The sequence below is a fragment of the Staurois parvus genome, unplaced genomic scaffold (assembly GCF_062004578.1).
Source record: "Staurois parvus isolate SC_StPar_1 unplaced genomic scaffold, SC_StPar_1.0 ptg000406l, whole genome shotgun sequence".
In the NCBI taxonomy this organism is placed as follows: Eukaryota; Metazoa; Chordata; class Amphibia; order Anura; family Ranidae; genus Staurois; species Staurois parvus.
The window spans coordinates 1,372,157-1,398,066 of NW_028318202.1; the positions used below are offsets into that span (position 1 = coordinate 1,372,157).

At 42.3% G+C, this 25,910-nt stretch overlaps 1 protein-coding gene across 2 annotated transcripts in view; it reads left to right on the forward strand.

Moving 5' to 3' along the window:
* NUSAP1 (nucleolar and spindle associated protein 1) overlaps nt 1-25,910 on the forward strand; it is a 354,820-nt gene that overhangs the window by 81,105 nt on the left and 247,805 nt on the right. The gene's annotated exons all lie outside the window — the stretch shown is intronic.

Sequence of the window (25,910 nt, forward strand, 5' to 3'; positions counted from 1 at the left end):
CGTATAGTGTAAAACCTTTTATTATTTGTAAGAAAAACTAAAAATCTACTCACACAGAACTGTAAGCAAGTAAGCCTTTACACCACTCCAGGGGTGTACTGTGATTCGGAAACCGGAGCACCAAGATGGCGCCCGCGCCGGATATGACGTCAAGCCGTCAATCGTCAAAAGCTCCTCCCACTGGCGTATCTACGCGTTACGTCACTCTCGCACGTGACTTCGTCAGGATATACGCCTACTGCTGGTGGAGCTTAATTTATCTGGTCTATTGGCCAATCAGTATTCCTACTAGGCGGATCCCCGCCGCCATTATAGTGGAGTGCAGTCCCGAGGACGGTTTTCTATGAAATACTTGCGGCGATCTGTGCATACAACGCCGAAATTAAAAAGGGGTATTTAAAATTGGTGATGATCAATAAACAGCTAGGGTTACATACAAATGGTAAAATGAAGTAAATAATCCTAGTAGGCGAGTGACAATCACCGTTAGGGTAAAGTGCAGACTCCAGTCACAGAGATAGGCACCCTAAGGTGGCACTCTACAAAAACAAACCGCAATATACTTCCAGGGACTTGGAGTATTACCAATATATAAATGTGATCTATTATATTATAAAAAATAATTTAAAATGAAGAAGACCACTGTGATACAATGGTGCACCGAAAATCTATATAACAAGGAATAAATAAAAATATAAAAAATATATAAAAAATATTTTTTTAAAAATTGTATAAAGATTAAAGACCGAAAAATGCCACAAGGGCCCACTAATACAGTACACCAATGGAATGATTACTTATTACAACAAGTAGGTATATAAACATACAGACAATGATAGAGCCTAGTGTAGGATATTAAACAATAGGATAATAAAAGACCTAATTAGAAATTGCTAATGAAGCAATTCAGGTCGAATTCGACATTAAGGCCCCTTGGGGCTTGAGACCTCAACAGAAAAATCCATTTGCTGTGGCTGTGGCACCTTTAATACTGGCTGCTTAAATCGTTCACTTATATATAGCGGCGCAGGAGATTTCTTTCTTTCTTTATTCATTGATTAATATTGCCCTATCTCCAGCTGCCACTATGGAAATCTTTAGCTTCATAGAAAATAGGTCGATTAACATAGAAGATATTTTTTCCAAACCAGAGGATACTAAGAAAGGAGACCTTGATACCCAGTTTAGAAAACTCGGACATTTAATGGAAAAAAAGCATCCACATGGTGGGACATGCTGACATATGAGAAATACTTGAAGGATAGGCTCATCCCTAGGAGGTTGAGATGGGATGTACCCATAGGGGATGGGTTGACAGATGAACAATCAATAGAAGAGTGGTTTGATTTTTTCCACGAAAAAGGCCTAGAATTCATTTCATTTCTAATTAAAAGAAAACAAAAGAAAATGCGCAACCTAGAGAAACTTATAGATGAGATTAAAATCCAGATAGACCTGTTTAAGGAAATGCAAGAAATGGTAGGACTCAGTCATCGTCTGAATAAGGATTTAGAAAAAGCAGAACAGGAAATCAAACATAGAAAAACTAAGAAATATCAAAGAGACCTGAGTGATTTCAGAAGAGATCTGGTCTTTAAATGGCAGGATAATATGAATTCCACAGTAGTGACCTCAGTTAATACATCCCCAGTAAGGGAAAGTAAGCCTGCTCCTAAACCGGGAACTACATTACCAGCCAATAGGAAAAATTAACACACAGGAACATCAGAAAAATAATCGCACCCCAATTAGTAAAGGGTACCCTCAAAATAAAGGGCCACCATATAATAGACCGAATGGAAATAGCTATGGTAACCAATGGAGACTACAATACCCACAATACAGACCCCAATACCCCCGAGACATAACCAATATCCAAATGATCGCCAATATAGACCACCTAATAGAGACCAAGGTTATTATAATAATGATAGAAATTACTATCAGTCATATATATATACCGATGTATAATCGCTATGAACCAATTAGATACGATTACCCCCAAGACAATAATAATTTTTTAGAGAGAAGCAGAGTAGCAGGAAGCCCAGAAAGGGAGAGAAGGAGGAGCCCCCCAAGAAATACAGAGGCTGCAGAGCAGGAGCAAAAGAAAAAAAGACCACTAGGGGTTGGAGTTTTCAACCTCAGTGGGGCAAACCTCTCTAGAGAAGAACTAGAGGTATTGGACAAAGGTCTGAAGTTTGCTCCACCAAAACCTGCCAATAAATTTAATATTTATGTAGATATGCTGAAGTTCACTAGGAAACTCAACATTAAAAAATATTTCTCAGGTACATCAGGAAATACCAATAGCATAAATAGAGTGGGTAGTAAATATACACATACTGACCTGAGGAACAGATCACTGTTTAATCCCCAGATTGGCAAAAATAATCAAATTGAAGTCTTTAAAAAGATGATTCAACAAGACATAGAGAAACTCAAACTACCACGTATATCTTGTAACAATATGATCCAAGTGGGTACAAAGAAACTATCTCAGCGGAAGGACATAGTGGTCAGGACCAGCTGACAAAGGAGGAGGGATAGTAGTCCTATCAAAAGACCAGTATTTGAAGGAACTTAACTCACAATTGGCGGATACCACCACATACAAAATTTTACAAAAGGATCCAACTAATGAATATAGACAAGAGTTGGAGACCCTGGTGAATAAGGGAATACAGGATAAGATTTTAAATAAAAAAGAAGCAAGATTTTTGATACCTGACACATGCAGGATACCGGTTATCTACCTAGTCCCTAAAATCCACAAGGATCTCCACAATCCCCCGGGGAGGCCTATAGTGAACGGTATTGATTCCATCTTATCCAGATTGGGACAATATGTAGACATTTTTTTGCAACCTCTAGTTAAAGAGACACAAGCCTATCTTAGGGATACTAAGCATTTGATCCAATTACTTGATACTATCCAAAACACGAACAACTTAAGAATAGCCACTGCGGATGTCTCCTCTTTGTACACTATAATTGACCATGAAAATGCAATTGCGTCTACAAGTTGGGGCCTGAGTAAATATAGCAACCTGCTAGGGAAACAACAAAAGTACATCATGGATTGTCTAGATTTTTGCCTCACCCACAATTACTTCTGGCATGGACATCAATATTTTAAACAAATAAAAGGAGTTGCCATGGGCGCTCGTTTCGCCCCAAGTGTAGCAAACTTATTTATGGCCCACTGGGAACAACATTCCATCTATCTCCAAACACCTAAGGAATTGGTGTTATATAAACGGTATATTGATGACGTGATAATTTTCTGGCGGGGGGATGAGATCTCCCTACAGTCATTCTTACAATCACTTAATTCTAATGACAAAAACATTTCACTTTCATGGGAAACCAGTGAGGAGTCCATTCATTTCCTGGACCTGAATATTTCAATTAATAGAAATAGATTGATTACTACAACTTACTTTAAGAATGTAGACCGTAATGGCTACATTGCTTTGGACAGCTGCCACTATCCTAAGTGGCTTCTGAATATTCCCAAGGGACAATTTATCCGTTTGAGGAGAAACTGTACTACTACAGAAGATTATAACAAACAGGTCCAAAAGTTAGGAGATAGATTTGAACAAAACGGCTATAGCAAACACTTTATTTCTAGAACGATTGAAGAAGTGGAGAAAATGGACAGAGCCCAATTACTTGTAGATAAGAATAGGGAGACACATCTAGATGACCATGTATCTATTATCTTGGATTATAACATACATTATAAGAAAATCGAGAAATTGTTTAGGAAATACTGGCCCATCCTCCAATCGGATCCTTATTTAGAAAAGGTCATACCCGCTATACCACAATTTATATACAGGAAGGCTCCTAATATCAGAACTAGTATAGTTCAAAATGTGATCGACCCCCCTCAGATCAATCGAAGTAATACCTTCTTTGATCTAAAGGGCTTCTACCCGTGTAATACATGTTATGCGTGTAAGGCTACAAAGGGGGCTAACATGAGAACGAAACCGTTCCAAGCAACTACCACAGGAACAACATACACTATTAAGGACTTTATAACATGTCATACTGAGGGAGTTGTGTACTGCCTACAGTGTGAGTGTGGGTTGCAGTACATAGGAAGAACAAAGAGGCCCATGTGGAAGAGTATCCGGGAACATGTACAAAATATTAAAAAGGGCCATTCCAAACAGTGTTCCCAGACATTTTGCTACCCACCATCATAGCGACCCTTCTAAACTTAAATTTTGGGGCATAGAGAAGTACAAAAGGCACTGGAGGGGGAGTAATAAAGTCAGATCTATTAGTCAAATTGCATCCAAATGGATTTTTCTGTTGAGGTCTCAAGCCCCAAGGGGCCTTAATGTCGAATTCGACCTGAATTGCTTCATTAGCAATTTCTAATTAGGTCTTTTATTATCCTATTGTTTAATATTCTACACTAGGCTCTATCATTGTCTGTATGTTTATATACCTACTTGTTGTAATAAGTAATCATTCCATTGGTGTACTGTATTAGTGGGCCCTTGTGGCATTTTTCGGTCTTTAATCTTTATACAATTTTTAAAAAAATATTTTTTATATATTTTTTATATTTTTATTTATTCCTTGTTATATAGATTTTCGGTGCACCATTGTATCACAGTGGTCTTCTTCATTTTAAATTATTTTTTATAATATAATAGATCACATTTATATATTGGTAATACTCCAAGTCCCTGGAAGTATATTGCGGTTTGTTTTTGTAGAGTGCCACCTTAGGGTGCCTATCTCTGTGACTGGAGTCTGCACTTTACCCTAACGGTGATTGTCACTCGCCTACTAGGATTATTTACTTCATTTTACCATTTGTATGTAACCCTAGCTGTTTATTGATCATCACCAATTTTAAATACCCCTTTTTAATTTCGGCGTTGTATGCACAGATCGCCGCAAGTATTTCATAGAAAACCGTCCTCGGGACTGCACTCCACTATAATGGCGGCGGGGATCCGCCTAGTAGGAATACTGATTGGCCAATAGACCAGATAAATTAAGCTCCACCAGCAGTAGGCGTATATCCTGACGAAGTCGCGTGCGAGAGTGACGTAACGCGTAGATACGCCAGTGGGAGGAGCTTTTGACGATCGCCGGCTTGACGTCATATCCGGCGCGGGCGCCATCTTGGTGCTCCGGTTTCCGAATCACAGTACACCCCTGGAGTGGTGTAAAGGCTTACTTGCTTACAGTTCTGTGTGAGTAGATTTTTAGTTTTTCTTACATATAGGTTTTACAAAAGGTTTTACACTATACGAGTCTCTTTTGCCTCACTGGTGATCATACTGGAGAGCCATATATTGGAGAGACACCACGGACACCATCCATCGTCTATGTTATAACCAAGAGGAGGGATTTGCACCATTACTGCAAGAGGGATCCATCTGCTATCTGGAGGAATATTCCATTTATTACACAAAGCTCTTTGGTCCCTGGGGGCCTGGGCAGGAAGGTGAGGGGGCACCCCAGCTATAGAGGATTGGCACACTGCAATTCACATTTGCATGAAGTTTGTGTGATATACAAGGACACTATTTCACTATTCATGTCACTTCTATGCATGTTATTTTCTTAGTTGTCCGCTTCACCCCACATTGATGTCAGTTATATTTGTGTTTAAGACAATTTGCACATTTGGGTTATATACCATTGAGTCGTTTGTCCTTTATATAGCGCCGTATTATTTGCTTTATATATTCTAGTTGATTACTTTGGTGCTGTGGCTGTGGCACCTTTAATACTGGCTGCTTAAATTGTTCACTTATATATAGCGGCGCAAGAGATTTATTTCTTTCTTTATCACCAGCAGAAACCTCCGCAACTTGAACCCTGCCCCTTTCCACTCTGCTGCTGACCAACTTTACGACAGCATCCTTCCCCTGTTCTGCCCTGACCTGGCCACTACTGTTTATAACAACTCGCTATGAGCCGCTCTAGACTCGCTAGCATCCCCAACAACACGAAGCATTAGACCCCGACCACTACAACTCTGGCAGACTGACCATACCAAATATCTCAAACGACGCAGTCGTGTGCTGGAGCGACTTTGGCCCAATAGATAAATCTGCCTTCCTAACCTACACTTCCTCCCTTCACGCTGCCAAGCAAGCCTACTTTGTTACCCTCATTAATACCTTCTCCAGTCCTCGCCGGCTCTTCTCTACTTTTAACTCCCTCCTTTCTCTGCCCCCACCTCCACCAGTACCTCACTCACCGCCCACGAGATTGCTAATCACTTCAAAAACAAGATCGATGCAATTCGTAGGGACATCTCCACTGCTTCGAGTTCCACCCCACCTAGCATCCCACACACTAAAACCCCCTCAACACTCCACTCCTTCCACCTCGCCACTGCCCAGACTTCCACCCCACCCAGCATTCCTCTTACTAAAACCCCCTCAACACTCCACTCCTTCGACCTCACTACCACTGAAGAGGTCACTAAGGTTTTCTCTGAAGCCCGCCTCACCACCTGCCCCCTTGACCCTGTCACCTCACAGCTCCTACGATCACCCTCTTCCTCCATACTTCGCTCCCTCGCACACATCTTTAATCTTTCCCTCTCTACTGGCACATTCCCCTCCCCTCTAAAACACGCGCACATCACTCCCATACTTAAAAAAACCCTACCTGGATCCCACCGACCTGAACAACCTTAGACCCATCTCCCTGCTGCCATTTACAGCCAAACTCCTAGAGCGCTTAGTCTATATTCTCCTGAGTTCCCACTTCACCGACAACAACCTCCCTCCTTGATCCCCTACAGTCTGGCTTCCGCCCCCTACACTCCATCGAAACTGCCCTACTGAAACTCACCAAAGACCTGCTCACCACCAAAGCTAATGGCCACTACTCAGTGCTCCTACTCATCGACCTCTCTGCGGCTTTCGGCATGGTTGTCCACCCCCTCCTCCTCAAAAAAACTACACTCTCTTGTCCTCCAAGACTCTTCTCTCTCCTAGCTCTTTTCCTATCTATCACAGCGCTCCTTCAGTGTTACCTATAATGCTGCCACCTCCTCTTCACTCCCCCTCTCTGTTGTGGTCCCTCAAGGTTCTGTTCTCAGGCCCCTTCTCTTCTCCATCTACACCTCCTCCCTTGGCAAACTGATACACTCTCAATGCTTCAACTACCATCTCTATGCCGACGACACGCAAATCTATCTCTCTACCCCTCACCTCACCCCTTCAGTCTCTGCCCATATCACAAGCCTACTGAGCGACATAGCGGATTGGATGTCACTCCACTTCCTCAAACTAAATCTTTCCAAAACTGAACTCCTCGTTTTCCCTCCAGCCTGCGCCCCCCCCCCCCCGACTTCTCCATCAAGACCAACAACACCATCAGTCCCTCCCCTCAAGCCAGAATACTAGGTGTCATCCTAGACTCCAGTCTATCGTTCCAGCCCCAGGTCCATTCGCTGACAAACTCATGTAGACTTCACCTCCGCATCATCTCCAAAATACGACCGTTCCTAACCCCCGAAACTACTAAGCAACTCATTCACTCCCTCATCATATCACGCCTCGACTACTGTAACTCCCTCCTCATCGGCTTACCCCACCGCAGGTTATGCCCGCTTCAGTCTATCTTGAATGCTGCGGCCAGACTCATCCACCTTACTAACCGCTCCGTATCCGCCACCACTGTCTGCCAATCCCTCCACTGGCTCCTGATTGCCCAACGGATAAAATTCAAAATGCTATCATTGATTTATAAAGCTGTTCATAATTCTGCCCCAAACTACATCACCGATCTGGTATCCAAATACCACCCAAAACGTACTCTCCGCTCCTCACAAGACCACCTACTCTCTAGTTCCCTGGTCTCCTCCTCCCATGCCCATCTCCAGGACTTCTCCAGGGCTTCCCACATCCTCTGGAACTCGCTACCCCAATCCATCACACTATCATCTACCTTTAGGCGCACTCTGAAAACCTAACTGTTCAGGGAAGCCTACCCCGCCCTCAGCTAATTACTGAACTCCTCCACTCTTCCTACCACTCCATCCCCCACAGCAATTTCCTCCCTGTACCATTATCCCCTCCCTCCTAGATTGTAAGCTCCAAGGAGCAGGGCCCTCGAACCCCTTGTGTATTGAATCGTATTGTTACTGTCTCCCATTATAATGTACAGCGCTGAGCAAACTGTTGGCGCTATATAAATCCTGTATAATAATAATAATTTGCTATGTTCTATTTATTGTATGCAGCCTGTGGACTGAATGAAAAAAAGAGCAAAAATCTCTGCCAAAAAAAAAAGTGTGGTATGCCCACCATTACAATATACCGCCCTGCATCCACCCACTTCTAATGGTGGGCACACATTAGGTCACTTTGCCACATGCGCCAGTTCCAAGTATAGCCTGTTGTCCTCTCACAGGTCTTCTACATCTTTACTCCATATCTGGCACGCTTGCTGGGGAGAAATTGTTTGAAGGCAAGGCGGCCAGAAAAATTAATGAGGGACTCGACGCAGATTTTTTACTGGGGGGTATAGATATCTGCAAATTTTTGGTTAAGGTGATTTACGAGGGGCTGAATTTTTCTGGAACCGGTCAAATTCCACATCAGCTCGAGGATGACAGTGTATTGTCATTGAAATGCATAAAACACATTATACTCTCATATCTATGCCTGGCCATGGCAGCAGAGACACCGGCATATGATGAATCGGGTCTGTGGACCAATACAACCGCAATTAATTTTTTTAGTGATGCCCATGTTGAGGGTTAGGCCCCCAAAAAATATAAATTTCGAAAACTGTAATTGGTTTCCATGCGAATGGTCTGGCAAGGTTTGAACTTGGGTTGGCTGCGATACATTGTTGTGCATATAAAATGCTTGGATCCACAATCATGCATACAGATCGACCGTGAAAAACAGCTCCAAAAAAATCAATGGGAGTAGTTAAATTTGCTATTTGCATCTGAATTCCGGGTTGGTCAGTGAATGGGGGAAGTAAAAGTGCTGCAGAATTTGTGGGTTTGCCAATCAAGATTTAAAAGCACTTCCGGAAGGATACTAGGGGCTCTACGGGCCTGCGTGTGAATTCTTGGTGGTTGCGGGACAATACTTGTGCTCGCCACCGCAACAGCTTGTACTTCACTTATGGGACTCGCCACGTCACCAAGTCATACTGCAATGCTGCTATTATACAGGATTTATATCGCGCCAACAGTTTGCTCAGCGCTTTACAAGGGGGTGGTTAAGAGTAGGGACTAAAAGCAGGTACTGGCAGGTGCCGGGGCTGATCCCACTAGCACTGTTTTTTGGGACGCTATACTAATGTGAATGCTGGTATAGTGCTGATCTGATCAAACATTGATCCGTTCAGACACTATACTAGCAATGGAGGTTTTTTTTGCATGAGCTTCCTGGCAATGGAGGGGTTAAATGTGATTTCTGATGAACTGACCGGCAAACTGACGCGTTCTGGGAGGGGCGTGAAAACCACGGGAGTGCGAATCGTGTGTGTGTGTATATATGTGTGTGTGTGTATGTATGTATGTATATGTATGTATGTATATATATATATATATATATGTATGTGTGTGTGTGTGTGTGTGTGTATATATACAGTCAGGTCCATAAATATTGGGACATCGACACAATTCTAACATTTTTGGCTCTATACACCACCACAATGGATTTGAAATGAAACAAACAAGATTTGCTTTAACTGCAGACTGTCAGCTTTAATTTGAGGGTATTTACATCCAAATAAGGTGAATGGTGTAGGAATTAAAAAAGTTTGCATATGTGCCTCCCACTTGTTAAGGGACTAAAAGTAATGGGACAGAAGAATAATCATAAATCAAACTTTCACTTTTTAATACTTGGTTGCAAATCCTTTGCAGTCAATTACAGCCTGAAGTCTGGAATGCATAGACATCACCAGACGCTGGGTTTCTTCCCTGGTGATGCTCTGCCAGCCCTCTACTGCAACTGTCTTCAGTTCCTGCTTGTTCTTGGGGCATTTTCCCTTCAGTTTTGTCTTCAGCAAGTGAAATGCATGCTCAATCGGATTGAGGTCAGGTGATTGACTTGGCCATTGCATAACATTCAGTGGAATGTCTTTCCCTTAAACTCTTTGGTTGCTTTTGCAGTATGCTTTGGGTCATTGTCCATCTGCACTGTGAAGTGGTGTTCAATGAGTTCTGAAGCAGTTGGCTGAATACGAGCAGATAATATTGCCCGAAACACTTCAGAATTCATCCTGCTGCTTTTGTCAGCAGTCACATCATCAATAAATACAAGAGAAGCAATTCCATTGGCAGCCATACATGCCCACGCCATGACACTACCACCACCATGCTTCACTGATGAGGTGGTATGCTTAGGATCATGTGCAGTTCCTTTCCTTCTCCATACTCTTCTCTTCCCATCACTCTGGTACAAGTTGATCTTGGTCTCATCTGTCCATAGGATGTTATTCCAGAACTGTGAAAGCTTTTTTAGATGTCGTTTGGCAAACTCTAATCTGGCCTTCCTGTTTTTGAGGCTCACCAATGGTTTACATCTTGTGGTGAACCCTCTGTATTCACTCTGGTGAAGTCTTCTCTTGATTGTTGACTTTGACACACATACACCTACCTCCTGGAGAGTGTTCTTGATCTGGCCAACTGTTGTGAAGGGTGTTTTCTTCACCAGGGAAAGAATTCTTTGGTCATCCACCGCAATTGTTTTCCGTGGTCTTCCGGGTCTTTTGGTGTTGCTGAGCTCACCGGTGCGTTCCTTATTTTAAGAATGTTCCAAACAGTTGTTTTGGCCACACCTAATGTTTTTGCTATCTCTGATTGGTTTGTTTTGTTTTTTCAGCCTAATGATGACTTGCTTCACTGATAGTGACAGCTCTTTGGATCTCATCTTGAGAGTTGACAGCAACAGATTCCAAATGCAAATAGCACACTTGAAATAAACTTTGGACCTTTTATCTGCTCATTGTAATTGGGATAATGAGGGAATAACACACACCTGGCCATGGAACAGCTGAGAAGCCAATTGTCCCATTACTTTTGGTCCCTTAACAAGTGGGAGGCACATATGCAAACTGTTGTAATTCCTACACCGTTCACCTGATTTGGATGTAAATACCCTCAAATTAAAGCTTACAGTCAGCAGTTAAAGCACATTTTATTTGTTTTATTTCAAATCCATTGGGGTGGTGTATAGAGCCAAAAATGTTAGAATTGTGTCGATGTGCCAATATTTATGGACCTGACTGTGTGTGTGTATGTATGTATGTATGTATGTATGTATGTATGCATGTATATGTATATACGTATGTATGTGTGTGTATATGTATATGTGTGTATGTATGTATGTATGTATGTATATGTGTATATATATATATATTGTGTGTGTGTGTGTGTGTGTGTGTGTGTGTATATATATATATATATATATATATATATATATATATATATATATATATATATATGTATATGTGTATATATATGTGTATATATATATATATAATTTGTGCTCAAAAGTTTGCATACCGTGTCAGAAATTGTGAAATTTTGGCTTTGATATTGAAAATATGACTGATCATGCCAAAAAATGCTCTTTTATTGAAGGATGATAATCATATGAAGCCATTTATTATCCAATAGTTTGTTTTTGTGGCTCCATTTTTAGGTTAATGTCCCCCATCTGTGGCTTTTTAAATTGCAATTGGTGTCAGTGTATAAATAGTCAATGAGTTTGTTAGCTCTTACGTGGAACCACTGACTAGGCTAGATACTGAGCCATGGGGATCAGAAAAGAACTGTCAAAAGGCCTGCGTAACAAGGAAATGGAACTTTATAAAGATGGAAAAGGACATACAAAAATGATCATCCTTCAATAAAAGAGCATTTTTTGGCATGATCAGTCATATTTTCAATATCCATGCCAAAATTTCACAATTTCTGCCAGGTTATGCAAACTTTTGAGCACAACTGTAATGCGTGTGTGTGTGTGTGTATGTATGTATGTATGTATGTATGTATGTATGTGTGTATATATGTATATGTGTGTGTGTGTGTGTATGTATGTATGTATATATGTATGTATGTATGTATATATATATATGTATGTGTATATATATATATATATATACATATATATATATATATATACATCTCTCTCAAATCTGCGACCTCCGTCGTCAGCTTAAGGTAACGCGCTTCCGCCCTTAGTGGTTTAGCACATGCTCTGAAAAGCATCGCTTTGCATGCTGGTCTCTCATACATCATCACGCTTACACCGACGTTACTTTCCAAGGTGCACACCAGACGCCATCTTCCTAGACTTCACATGCCGGCCCGCTTTTCCGTGACATCCACAGTCTCTACAGTCTTCGGCAGTGTGGACGTGGTCAGCGCAGCGAGGACTCTGCTATCGCCTTTACCACTTGAGCCTACTTTATTTTATCACAATGTAAGTGTTTTACATTGCTTCCAAATAAATGCTGTACCATACTGCACTTAGAGGTGCTTTTTTCCTCCTTATTGCTACAGTTTTTATATTTGCTGACTTTTAATTTTTCACAGTGTGACTGGAATTCCTCTTTAACTGGTTGCCGACCAGCCGCAGTGTTTTTACTGCGGCAGGGCGGCACCTCTGCGCACACCGCCGTCTTTTAATGTCGCTGTGCAAAACGGATAGGGAGCGCGCGGCCGCCCTACCCGTCCCGCCGATCGCGGCAGCAGGTGTCCATCACCAGGTCCCTGCCGGGTCCCGGCGATTACCGGTAATCACTGACAGCACGGCTGCAGTGTTAGCACGGCTGCAGTGTTTACACTGCAGCTATATCTGTCAGTTCAGAGCACTCTGAACCTGAGAGAAGACTTTATCTCTAGGGATCAGCGTGTTCCTGTGAAGTACACGCCCCCTAGTAAAACACTCCACTCACAGTTAACCCTTTCATTACCTAATAAATTTTAACTCCTTCCTCCCCAGTGCCATTAGTACAGTGTTGGTGTTTTTTTTTTTTTGTTTGTTTTGCACTGATCACTGTATTGGCGTCACTGGGGATGTCAGTGACCCCAACTCAGTTTCCCCCCCCCCCCCCAGTGTCAAAATGACCACTGCAGTCCTGCCATAAGTCGCTGATCACTGTCATAAATCGCTGATCACCGCCATAAGTCGCTGATCGCCGCTATTGGTATAATAAAAGAAATCCCAGTATTTTTCCCGCCATTTGTAGATGCTATAACTTTCACGTAAACCAATTAATTTACACGTATTGGGATTTTTTTTAGCAAAGACATGTCGCAGAATACATTTTGGCCGAAATATGACTAAATTTGATTTTTACATTTTTTTTACTGGACGTTTTTATTAGCAAAACGTACAAAATATTGATTTTTTTTTTCTCAAAATTGTCAGCCTTTTTTCTTTTTTTTTTTTTTTTTTTTTTTTACAGCGCTAAAAATTAAAACCGCACAGGCAATCAAATACCACCGAAAGAAAGCGCAATTTGGTGGAAAAAAAGGACGTAAATTTAATTTGGGTGCAGTGTTGCATGACAGCGCAAATGTCAAAGTAACGCAGCGACTTAACACAAACCGCTTCTGTAACCCCTTCCTGACCGCCCTATAGCAGAAATACTACTACAGGACAGCATGGGTGCGCAAAATCACATATATACATACGTGATTCGCGCTCCCATGGTTTTCATGCCCCTCCCAGATAGCCTCAGATTGCCCGTCAGTACACCAGTCGTCACATTTAACCCCTTGGTTGCCAGGAGCACACTCGTACAATAAACCTCCATTGCTAGTATAGTGTCTGAACGGGTCAATATCTTTGATCAGATCAGCACTATACCAGCGTTCACATTAGTATAGTGTCCCCAAAAACGCAGCATTAGCGGGATCAGCCCTGGCACCTGCCAGCACCTGCGTTTAGCCCCTACGCTCCCCCCCCTTCTCCCCCTGCAAGTGCAGTGTCTGTCTGTAGGTCACTGTCACTTGATACATTGCACACAAAACCGCAGTGTTCGCAGAATCAGGCCTGATCTCTGTTAGGACTTGCCGGTAAATTTTGATGGCTCTCATATGCAGCAGAGTGCCAGTACTAGTGCCGCTCTACCTTTTGGTGAACTGGCGAGTACCAGCAGTCTAGTACATCTTGGTCTTTCACATACCTCCTTGATTTTTGGATCCTTTTTCACAGAATATCTGTATATTAAATGCCCCTCACTGCTTGGTAGTGCTGCCACACTTGGAAATAGCCACTCTGTAGATATGGTTACTTACGGTAGACTTTGCCTGGCTAAATGGTATAATTTTGTAATGGAGATTTCTTGCTGCAGTCCTGTTCCATAGATGAGCACAGACAAACACGTGAGAAGGGATCAGGAACAGGACTGCAGCAAGAAGTCTCCATTTCAAAATTATACCATTTAGCCAGGCACAGTCTACAGTAAGTAACCATATCTGCAGAGTGGCTATTTCCAAGTGTGGCAGCACTACCAAGCAGTGAGGGGTATTTGAGCAGATCTGACCAGACCCACATAAGGATCCTTGATGTCCTGAGATTATCTACTTTAAATGCGCATTGGGATTGCGTATCTGGTGAGTGCGCAATCTTTATACATCCATCACCTCACCCACGGATCCAGCCATTGGATTTTTGAAGATCATTTGGGATCTTTTCTATTCACGCTATAGACTGTATTTGGTCTAGTGCTCAATCACTTATTAGTCACCATTAGGTGACGTTTTTACTTGCACCCTGGTATTGGTTTATGTTATTTTATTGTATTTTATATGAGGATGTTTGAATATAGCATTTCCATATGTTTTAATGTATCATTTTAGTGCTGCACCTTGCTTTATTCTGATTATTTTGGAGGTTTATATGGTGCCTTTTTGGTGTTCAGCTGCTCTTTTTCTTTCTTTCAATTAATTTATAATTTTACTCTAGCGCTCACTTACCCTCTGATTTACTGGTATGTAAACAGCGGTTGCACCATGCATGTGAGGTATTGCCGTGAACGTCAGATCAAGGGCAGTCATTCTAACACTAGACCTGCTCTGTAAATCTAAAATGGTAGCTTTTAAAGCGTTCCCTATGGATATTAAAAATGTTTGCAGTTTGTCGCCATTGCACGGGGCATGCCCAGTTTTAAAGCATGTCATGTTTGGTATCTATTTACTCGGCATACCATTATCTTTTCTATTTTACCAAATAATTGGCCAATATATTGTGTTTTTGTGCATTAAAAGTAAAAAAGTGTGTTTTTTTTTTTTTAATTTGCTTTTTAAAAATCGCTGCGCGAGTATTATGTGTCATACAAAAATTGTAGTACCCACCATTTTATTAACTAGGGTGTCTGCTATAATATATATATATATATATATATATATATATATATAATGTTTGGGGGTTTAAATTAATTTCCTAGTAAAAAAATACAGATTTTTTTTTTTTCATGTGAACAAAAAGTGTCAAAAGGTTTGGTCTTCAGGTGGTTAGAGTGAATGATGTGTGGCATAAACTTCTAATGCTGGGTATAGAATGCCCCCACCCCCCAAAATGACCTCTTTTTGGAAAGTAGACACCCCAAACTATTTGCTGAGAGGCATGTTGAATCAATAGAAGAATTTATTTTTTTATCACAAGTTTTTGGAAAATGCGAATTTTTTTTTTTTAACACAAAATTGTAATTTTTGCTCACACATGCCATGGTTATATGTGGAATTACTCCCTAAAATACATTCTGCTACTTCTCCCGAATATGGGGTTACCACATGTGAGATGTTTTGGCAGTCTAGCCAAGTACAGGACCCCAAAATCCAATAAGCACCTTCAGGCTTTTAAAGGGCTTTATTTCCTCATTACACTTCCAGACTACCTATCACAGTTTCGGAGGCCCTAAAATTCCAGGATAGCACCTACCCCCCTCCCCCCCAAATGACCCCTTTTTGGAAAGTGGACACCCAAAGGAATTTGATAAACAGCACGGTAAGTATTTTGCAGATCTCATTTGTTGCCATAAGTTTTTGGAATATGAAGAAAAAAAAACAAAAACATATTTTTTCTATTCTGCCAAACAAGCTTACTTCCTGACCCTCTTCAAGAACCTCTCCTCCAATCCTCGCCGGCTCTTCTCCACCTTTAGCTCTCTACTCTCTCCGCCCCCACCTCAACCCAGCACCTCACTCACCTCCCTTGAAATTGCCAATCACTTCAAAAACAAGATTGACACTATTCGCAGGGACATCGCCGCTGCTCAGACTTCCTCCCCACCCGTCCCCTCTCACACAGAAACCCCCTCATCACCCCTCTCCCTCGGCCTCACCACTGTTCTGACCTCCACCCCACCTAACATTCCTCACACTGAAGCCCCCTCAACACTCTACTCCTTCAACCTTACTACCATCGAGGAGGTCACCAAGGTCTTCTCTATTGCCTGACTCACCACCTGCCCCCTCGACCCTATCCCCTCACAACTCCTACGACCTCCCTCCTCCTCCATCCTATGCTCCCTCACCCACATCTTTAATCTCTCCCTCTCTTCCGGCGCATTCCCCTCCCCTCTGAAGCACGCGTTCATTACCCTCATACTTAAAAAGCCCTCCCTGGACCCCAATGACCCGAACAACCTTAGACCCATCTCCCTACTGCCATTTACATCCAAACTCCTCGAGCGCATAGTCTACAATCGCCTAAGCTCCCACCTCAACCACAACAACCTCTTCGATCCCCTACAGTCCGGCTTTAGTCCCCTACACTCCATCGAAACTGCCTTACTTAAACTCTCCAACGATCTGCTAACGCCAAAGCTAACGGCCACTATTCAGTGCTCCTACTGTTTTGGCGGTTTTCCTACCCACACTTATTTACTTGGTTCTATACAGATTATAAATGTAATAAGTGATTATAACCCTTTGTCTATACCTGAATTTAGCCAATAGTGTTAATATTAAAAGATAACCACTGTGCAAAAAATAAAGATCTAATTTATTTACAAAGCAAGGAAGCTTTCTATTAATAGAATACAACAAAAATATAATACAGAATGTTACCAATACAAAGACTACAAGAAAGAAATAGTTACAAGAAAAAGACAGAGCAATGGTGATACATTACAGCAATCCTGATGTTCTGAGGTCTGTGCTGTGGGAAAGCACATGGCAGGAAAGGGAGGCTTCTCCTCTGTCCAAGGTGTTTTATGCACGTTACAAAAGACCATCCCAAGAACCACCCATGCAAGTAAATCACACCTCAAATGGGTGGGCTTCAGAGCAATGACCAGTTTAAATAAAAGAGAGAACAGGAAATTCAAGTTGCCTTCCATCCCCCTCAGCCCCATTGAGTCTTTTGTAGTGTAATCCCCCAACAGTCAATAACCTTCATGAAGATGTAGGCCCAAAATTGCCATTACATTTCCCCCTCAAGTTCATTCGAGAACTTATGCCCACCCTCAATGATTTTGTACCCGCCCATGACCACCCAGAAGGCCCAACCCCCCCACCACCACTGCGGCCTCCTCTTCTTTCTTGATCACGAAGGAACTCCTAGTAAACAAAGAAGTCCTGGTGCCTCCGAGACCTCACATTCGCACCATGAATACCTGTGCTGCGATGTTTCCTCACCCCTCTGCCTTGGAAGGATAGAACTCCAACATCGATGGCGGGATCCTGGTATCTTTAGTCCCGTATCCTGGGAACACTATGCAATGTTTGCAGAGATTGGATCAGACCGCGAAATGGCACTATTCAGCATGGCGAAAGATAGTTGAGGAAGGTCTAGCTTTTGCACCCTTGTCTCTAGAGATGACGTGGTGGTTGTTGTTTCTTCAGGTGGTGGTAGGGCAGGCCTCCAGACAATCATACATGGATACAAAAAAAAGAGAAGGAGAATGTTATTGGGGGGAAATCAAGCATAAAGCAGCTGTTTGGCCTTTAAGGTTGTTAAGCATAGGGGGTCTTAATGTGGGCAAGTGAAGTGGGATCCCCACAGGATGCAGAGTCTGAGCAACAGCCGGTATTTACCAGAGCCCCTGAAGGTGGGGATGGCCGATGCTGCATGCTATTGTCAGGTCTCAGTCCCTGGGTTCTCCCCACCCACTCACAGGGCTCGGGGTGAAACTATATACAGATTGAGGGATATCTGCAGGAAGCAATTCTAAGCCTGTGGATCCCCATCGGACTCTTGAAACTGAGTCGGGCACAAATGCCACAGCCTTATAATTCAGGCTAAAAAAATTACATGAAACAAGGAAAAAGAGAGAGAGGAAAGAGTAATAAAAGCAAAAGCATAAACAAAATGATATAAAAATAAAAAGGGTACAGATTTAATGCTCCTCCAACTACGACTTTTACTTTAGGATGGTGAAGAGCAATGAATCTGTATTCATACAAAAAAATTAAAAATGAGAAAAGGTGAAAAAAAAAAATAATATATACTGTGGATATATATAGTCGCCTGGGAAAACTGCATTAAAACACAAAAACATTGCAAAAATTGCAGCAGTTACTAGACAATAGACAAGTCCTCCACCATACTATAATCAACAGTATATTTGCAGGTCAGGTACACAAAAACGGGGAGAGTAAAAAAATTTGATTGAAAAAACTTTTAGAATTTAGATAAACCTGACTGCATTTTATTGCTCCAATTTAGAGGCTTCTCCCTAAAACAAACCAAACCAAAAAAAACAATAAAAAAGGGGAAAAAAGAAACAAAGAACATCAAGAGTTTCCTTTTCCTTTATGTTGTTTTAGGGTCCTCTCTTGAATGTGCAAATTTCTTTTGTGTGTATCGGATCAGGTTCTTTAGAGAGCAGTTAATGGCCTCTCGGTTTCTCAATAGGAGATACCTCATTGAGGTACACCTTCTTATAAGTTTGGTGATCATTTTCCTGACAGTGATGCACATTATTAATTGCATCAGGAAGAGCAACAGGGTTACGCAAATCAGGTGAAGAGGGTGGAGTAAGATGTTTAACAAAGCTGTGGCTCTAGGACTGTACCTGAAGAAACTCATCAGCATACCTTAGCATCTCTCTAATGTGTGTGTTACTTGGATTAATCGACTTTGATCCAAAGGTAACACCTAAATTGACCACTCCACTCCTCCTAAGACATCCTGATCTCCAGCTCCCCTGTTACCTTCTCCCCTGCTCATCATCAGGACTGCTCCAGAACCTCTGGAACTCCCCTCCCCAGTATGTCCAGCCAACTCCTACCCTGTTCACCACTAGGTGATCCCAGAAAATGAATTTATTTATGGAAACTTCATCTGCCTCCACCTAAAAACTATACCTCAGCCAGCTCCATCAGACCATTCTCCCGCAGCTATTACTCTTTGTACCACCCCCTCCCTTTAGATTGTAAGCCCCTTGAGCTGGGCCCTCCTGTTGATGCTCTGCACAAACTATTGGCGCTATCTAAATCCTGTGGCCCAAAGCCAAACTTTTTAACTCTTCTCCAAATTCCAGGAAGTTTCTGTAGGTGTATGGGGGTGTCAGGTTTGAGACCAAGCATTTTCTCTGAGGTAATAGGGGTATATCCCTGTGTCTGTGCTATTCTTTGTGCCAGCATTGCTGTCTCCTGTAAAGCACCAAGCCTAACAGAACACCCTCCTTCCTCCAGCACCCATCAGTATCAATCATCTGAGGATGTCCGGACTCATAAACCATCAAAACATGATGGACTCGGGGATATAACACAGTAAAGTCCGACAGGATAGTACCCAAATTGACTGCGGTATACGCACGTTGTTCAGTCCCTGCAATGGGACACAGGAATGAGACAGTGTAAGTCAGGCATTGATAGCCATGGAACTGAGCCATCCACCAATCCTTCTGACTCATAGCAAACTTGGATACTACCCTACCTGTGTCTTTTCAAAGTGGAAATTATCCCACTGAGAAAGAGGCAATCATTCCTCCGAGGTCCTGGGACACCTCAGATTGTACCTGGGTACTGGACAGAGCAAGTTGGATTTCCTGATCCCTTCACCAACATGTAGCAGACCTCCCAATTTGATTCTGAGTGCCTCCAGATCCATAGTGTAATATTCGTTGAGGTACACTAGGAGCCTAGGATAGGAAGGGCACTTATGGGTACTACCTGTGGAGACTACAGCATACCTGCATGTATCACAAGGTGAAGGGCTCTTGGAAGAGCCGAGGCACAGTGTTCAAGGAACAGCTACTATTGGGATCAATTGGCCAATAAACAAATAAGAATCTCTTGCAGCGCCGAGGCGCTGGGATCACTGAACATTAGGGGGCAAAATTCAAGTTGACAGGTGTGCATAGAGACACACAGATATCGGGGACAAATATACAAAAACACATAAAAACAGCCATGCAAACAAACCAAAATCTCTAGAAGACAGGTAGAGGGGCACAGTGACACTGGACAGGAAACGGGCTTAAAATACAATTGGGTACACAAAGGCAGGCTGCTAGGAACAATAAGGTGACAAGCCTATGGTAATTAGGCAAGCTTAAAAAGAGAGAGCCTGGCTGGGGGGTGGGGGTGTAGCTAACTGAATTAACAGCAGGAGGTTAACCAGTCTACAACACAAGTTTTGCGAGACAACAAGGATCAGCCAAACCTTACAAGTTAAAGCCATGGCACTACATATACCATCATACCTACTGATCCTTAGGAATATCTTCACAAAACACAAACACTATAGATGTAGTAACACTTTTTAGCGCTGTCCTAATCAGATTTCCATCTGAAAACTGGCTTTACCTAGTCACCAATCAGTGGAGCAAAGAAACTCGTTCATACTTGAGCTCCATACATGTCAGATTAGGACATACAAGCATACAATCCAAACGCACACGTTCCTGCATTACCAATGGCGGTGTGTATAAGTGGGTGCTGCAGCGACCATCTGCTGGAACCGAACAGAATCAAGCAAAGAAAATTGTCACCAGCACACTGAGGATCACCAATATGGGGCAAAAAGTTTTAATGAACGATCACATGGTTACAACAAAGCAATTAGAACATACAACACACGCCTAGACCTGAACAGTAAGACACAACCTGACTGACAAACTCAAACAAGCACCATCTAACTAATGGGGGGTGAAACTCATAAACATGGACACCTGAAAACAGACAATACAGGAGAAAGATGATTTTGGAACGAGATGATCGCCTTCTGTTCGGAAAGCCCTGAAAGCCAATGACAAAACCTGTGAGGTAAAACACCAATAAAATTTAGAAATAAAACATTACATTTCCACCTAAAAAAATAAACAACCAATGGTTAGGGCTTTACAACAGCAACACAGCTTACAGTGAATATTAAAAAAAAACATTTTCTCAGATGTTTAAAGAGTGCACTTTTTGTATTACAAAAAAAATTGTTGACGTCAACTAATTATTACCACGTGGATTTTGTTTATGGTATACCATTAATATCCAAAAAAAAAATTGTTTACCATGGTTAAAATAAAAATGAGCAGCTCAAAACAAACATTTTAGTGTTACCATTCATTTACAAAATGTTGTACTTCACCAAGAAAATTCTCCAAACTCGTCTTTCTAGAAAAACAAACACATCATAGTGAATACAGCTCAGAACATTTGCATATGAATAGGGTCATTTCCACTCACTGACCTGGCTATACAGGAAGGGGGGGGGGGGGACAGTTGTTGGTGGGCTGTCAGCAACTGAGACATTAGATTTTTGAAGCCTAAACAACTATTACACTCACCTTCAGACAAGACAACATAGATTCCATAAACACACTCTTAAAATTTGTTATCTTAAAGACAAACTCTAGATACAACTAATACCATCATGTCTTCTCCAATAACCTGGACTTTTTCTTTTTACTTCCATAAAATCCATTTTGGAAGTTTGAGATTCCTTTAATGATTCTTCCCTTTTCAATTGCTTATTCTCAGCCTGTGTAGATGCATTCTCTACCTTCATCTGCTCTAATGGGACCCGTGATCTCGGCCGTTCATACTTATTACACTTCGGCCATGTTCCAAAGCGTGCTGAATACACTTCCACATCACGTCTCATTGTCCTGTATGGATTTTGTTTCACTACCTTTCCAGCAGAAGAGGATCGACAAAATCGTGCAATGTGGCCAAATAATCCCCATGCATAACATTTGATCTTTTCTAAGGTGGTACGGCATCTATTAACTAAAGGCTGTGTTTTAGACATATAACAATATTCAGTGACTGACACCTGATTAGCAACTTTTCCTGGCTGCATACAAGATGAAGGGGCAGCTTTACAATCGCTCCCACCATCCAGAGATTTACAAATGTTCACACATACACTAGGAGACGATGATTTTTCACTGAATTCACAAATACTTAAATCAGTCTTTTTATCATCTACTTTAATGGGAAAATGAGCAAGCTTCTTCTGACCGTCAACAGAAAATTGATTCAATTCACTTTCTGTGTTCTTCAATTTTTCTACTAACTGATCAATTTCCTCCTGTAATCTTTTGTTATCTCTTGTTAGCTGTTGGTGGCTAGCATCAGAATTGGTTACAGAAATTCTTAAACTACTCAGTTCGCTTTTGGATACTTAAAGAGCTTCCTGTAGTGATTCGTTTTGCACCTTCTGATGCTCATATTCCTTAGCCATCCAACAGGCAGCAAAGATCAGTGGAGTCTTTCCCGCACGCTTACTATAACTTTTCCCGCTAGGTTTTGATTTTGTATCTTCTAACTCCAGTCTGGCCTTTCCCTGACTAACTTTTCTGTTTTCCTCATTCTGTTCCTGTTCCTCACAGTCTTTTGGTCTTACCTTGTGGCTCTCCCTTTTCATCAACTGCTGATAACAGTCCATATCAGTGCTTGAGAATTCCACTGGCAAGGACTGGGTAACTGCATAAGGCCCCAGTCCTGAAGATTGCTCATTGTCCCCCTGTTCATCATTGCCACAATTCTGGGGTTTAGACTTTTGTGACTGTTCCTTTATACATTTACTTTCAAGTGTTTGGAATGCGTTCTCATGGAATGATTCCATATTAAAAACATTCCCTGCTTCCCTACTCATTGACTCTAACAGCCATATACTTCAAGCATCTCTTTCATTTGGCCGTGTCATCTTTTTATGATGATCATACCAGAGGTCTTCCCAGGTCTTAGGTTTAAAAGTACCTCTTTTAGAATACTTCATTCCAGTCCAGCGCTCCCAATCATGTATATATTCTACCACCCAGGGTCCATATTTACCGATCATCTCTTCCCTTGGGGTCAGTTGGCAGGGTTTGCCACACTTAGACGCCCTCCTTGAGTTGATGCTGTTACCCATCCTTACGGATACCGGACCCTGGAATAATTCCCAACCTTAAGCGGTTGCCCCAACCTTAAGCGGTTGCCCCCAGAGGTAGCTAATCTCTGGCCAATGATTGGGTTGACAGGTTCTGCCCCTGTCACCGTTGCTGCTTTTCACTACTTGTAATATAGTCCTTCAAGCAGCCTAGGGATCACCCGAACTTGATAGTTCAATCCCCCCCGTGGACGTTTCTGAAGTATTCTGACAGATTTTTTCCTAAATTGCTCCTATTATCCCAAGAAGGATTAGAGCAAACTTAAATAATCAAAATTTGAGTGCTTGAAACGCATCAGGCGTGAGACACAGCTACTTGCAGTATGGTGTGTAGTAGTTACAATATAGCTGGTTCTCACAGATCTAACTACACGCTTACAATCTACAGTTAGTAAATTACAAAGAGGACAGATTCATACTCACACCCCGCTGCAATAGATGCAACCCAGCAGTTATGATGTTTCCTTATACACTCTCAGTACAATTTTAATTCAATTATAGTGTTCATAATCAGTCTCATCAAAATATTAGTAAAGACAAAAGGTAAAAATGACATTCGACAAAGCTTACTAGTCTAGGTATTTTAGACAGAAATGGAAGATAGACATGAAAACAAAGAAAGATGTAAATAATTATCTATTCCACACAACAAGTAACATTTACCTAAACATTCAGACTTCCTCACACGGGGCACCATTTGTTTTGGCGGTTTTCCTACCCACACTTATTTACTTGGTTCTATACAGATTATAAATGTAATAAGTGATTATAACCCTTTGTCTATACCTGAATTTAGCCAATAGTGTTAATATTAAAAGATAACCACTGTGCAAAAAATAAAGATCTAATTTATTTACAAAGCAAGGAAGCTTTCTATTAATAGAATACAACAAAAATATAATACAGAATGTTACCAATACAAAGACTACAAGAAAGAAATAGTTACAAGAAAAAGACAGAGCAATGGTGATACATTACAGCGATCCTGATGTTCTGAGGTCTGTGCTGTGGGAAAGCACATGGCAGGAAAGGGAGGCTTCTCCTCTGTCCAAGGTGTTTTATGCACGTTACAAAAGACCATCCCAAGAACCACCCATGCAAGTAAATCACACCTCAAATGGGTGGGCTTCAGAGCAATGACTAGTTTAAATAAAAGAGAGAACAGGAAATTCAAGTTGCCTTCCATCCCCCTCAGCTCCATTGAGTCTTTTGTAGTGTAATCCCCCAACAGTCAATAACCTTCATGAAGATGTAGGCCCAAAATTGCCATTACACTACTCCTCGACTTCTCTGCGGCCTACAGTCGACCACCCCCTCCTCCTCAAAAGACTACACTCCCTTGGCCTCAGAGATTCCGCTCTCTCCTGGCTCTCGTCCTACCTATTACAACACTCCTTCAGCTTTACCTATAACGCTACCTCCTCCCCCTCACTCCCGCTCTGTCCTCTGGCCCCTTCTCTTCTCCATCTACACCTCCTCCTTTGGCCAACTAATACACTCTCATGGCTTCAACTACCACCTCTATGCCGACAACACACAAATCTATCTCTCCACCCCTCACCTCACCCCCTCAGTCTCTGCCCGAATCACAAGCCTACTGAACGACATATCAGACTGGATGTCGCTCCACTTCCTTAAACTGAACCACTCCAAAACCGAGCTCTTAGTCTTGCCCCCAGCCAGCACACCACCCCCCACTGACTTCTCCATCACGTCCAACAATGCCACCATCAGGCCCGCCCCACAGGCCAGAGTACTTGGTGTCATACTTGACTCCAATCTATCCTTCCAGGTCCAATCCCTAACAAACTCATGCAGACTCCACCTCCGCAGGTTCCTAACCCCCAGAAACCACTAAGCAACTCATCCACTTCCTCATCATATCACGACTCGATTACTGCAACTCCCTCCTCACTGGCCTGCCCCGCCACAGGCTATCCCCGCTTCAGTCGATCCTGAATACGGCTGCCAGACTCATCCACCTTACCAACCGCTCAGTTTCCGCCACCCCCTTCTGCGAACCCCTCCACTGGCTTCCGGTTGCCCAACGGATCAAATTCAAAATCCTAACACTGACGTACAAAGCTGTCCATCATATTGCCCCAAACGACATCACCGACCTAATATCCAAGTACCACCCAACACGCACTCTCCGCTCCTCACAAGACCTTCCTCTCTCTAGTTCCCTGGTCTCCTCCTCCCATGCCCGCCTCCAGAACTTCTCCAGGGCGTCACCCATCCTCTGGAACTCCCTGCCCCAATCCTTCAGACTATCACCTACTCTCCTCTCCTTTAGGCGCACCCTGAAAACCCACCTCTTCAAGGAAGCCTACCCCACCCCCTGCTAATTGCCGACCTCCTCCACTCGTCCTACCACTCCATCCACAGCCATTTCCTCCTGTACCACTATCCCCTCCCTCCTAGATTGTAAGCTCCAAGGAGTAGGGCCCTCGAACCCCTCGTGTATCGCATTGTATTGTTGTTGTACTGTCTCATGTATTGTCTCCCATTGTAATGTTCTGCGCCGAGTGAACTGTTGGCGCTTTATAAATGCTGTATAATAATAATAATAATTTCCCTATTTTACATGTGATCAGCTGTGAT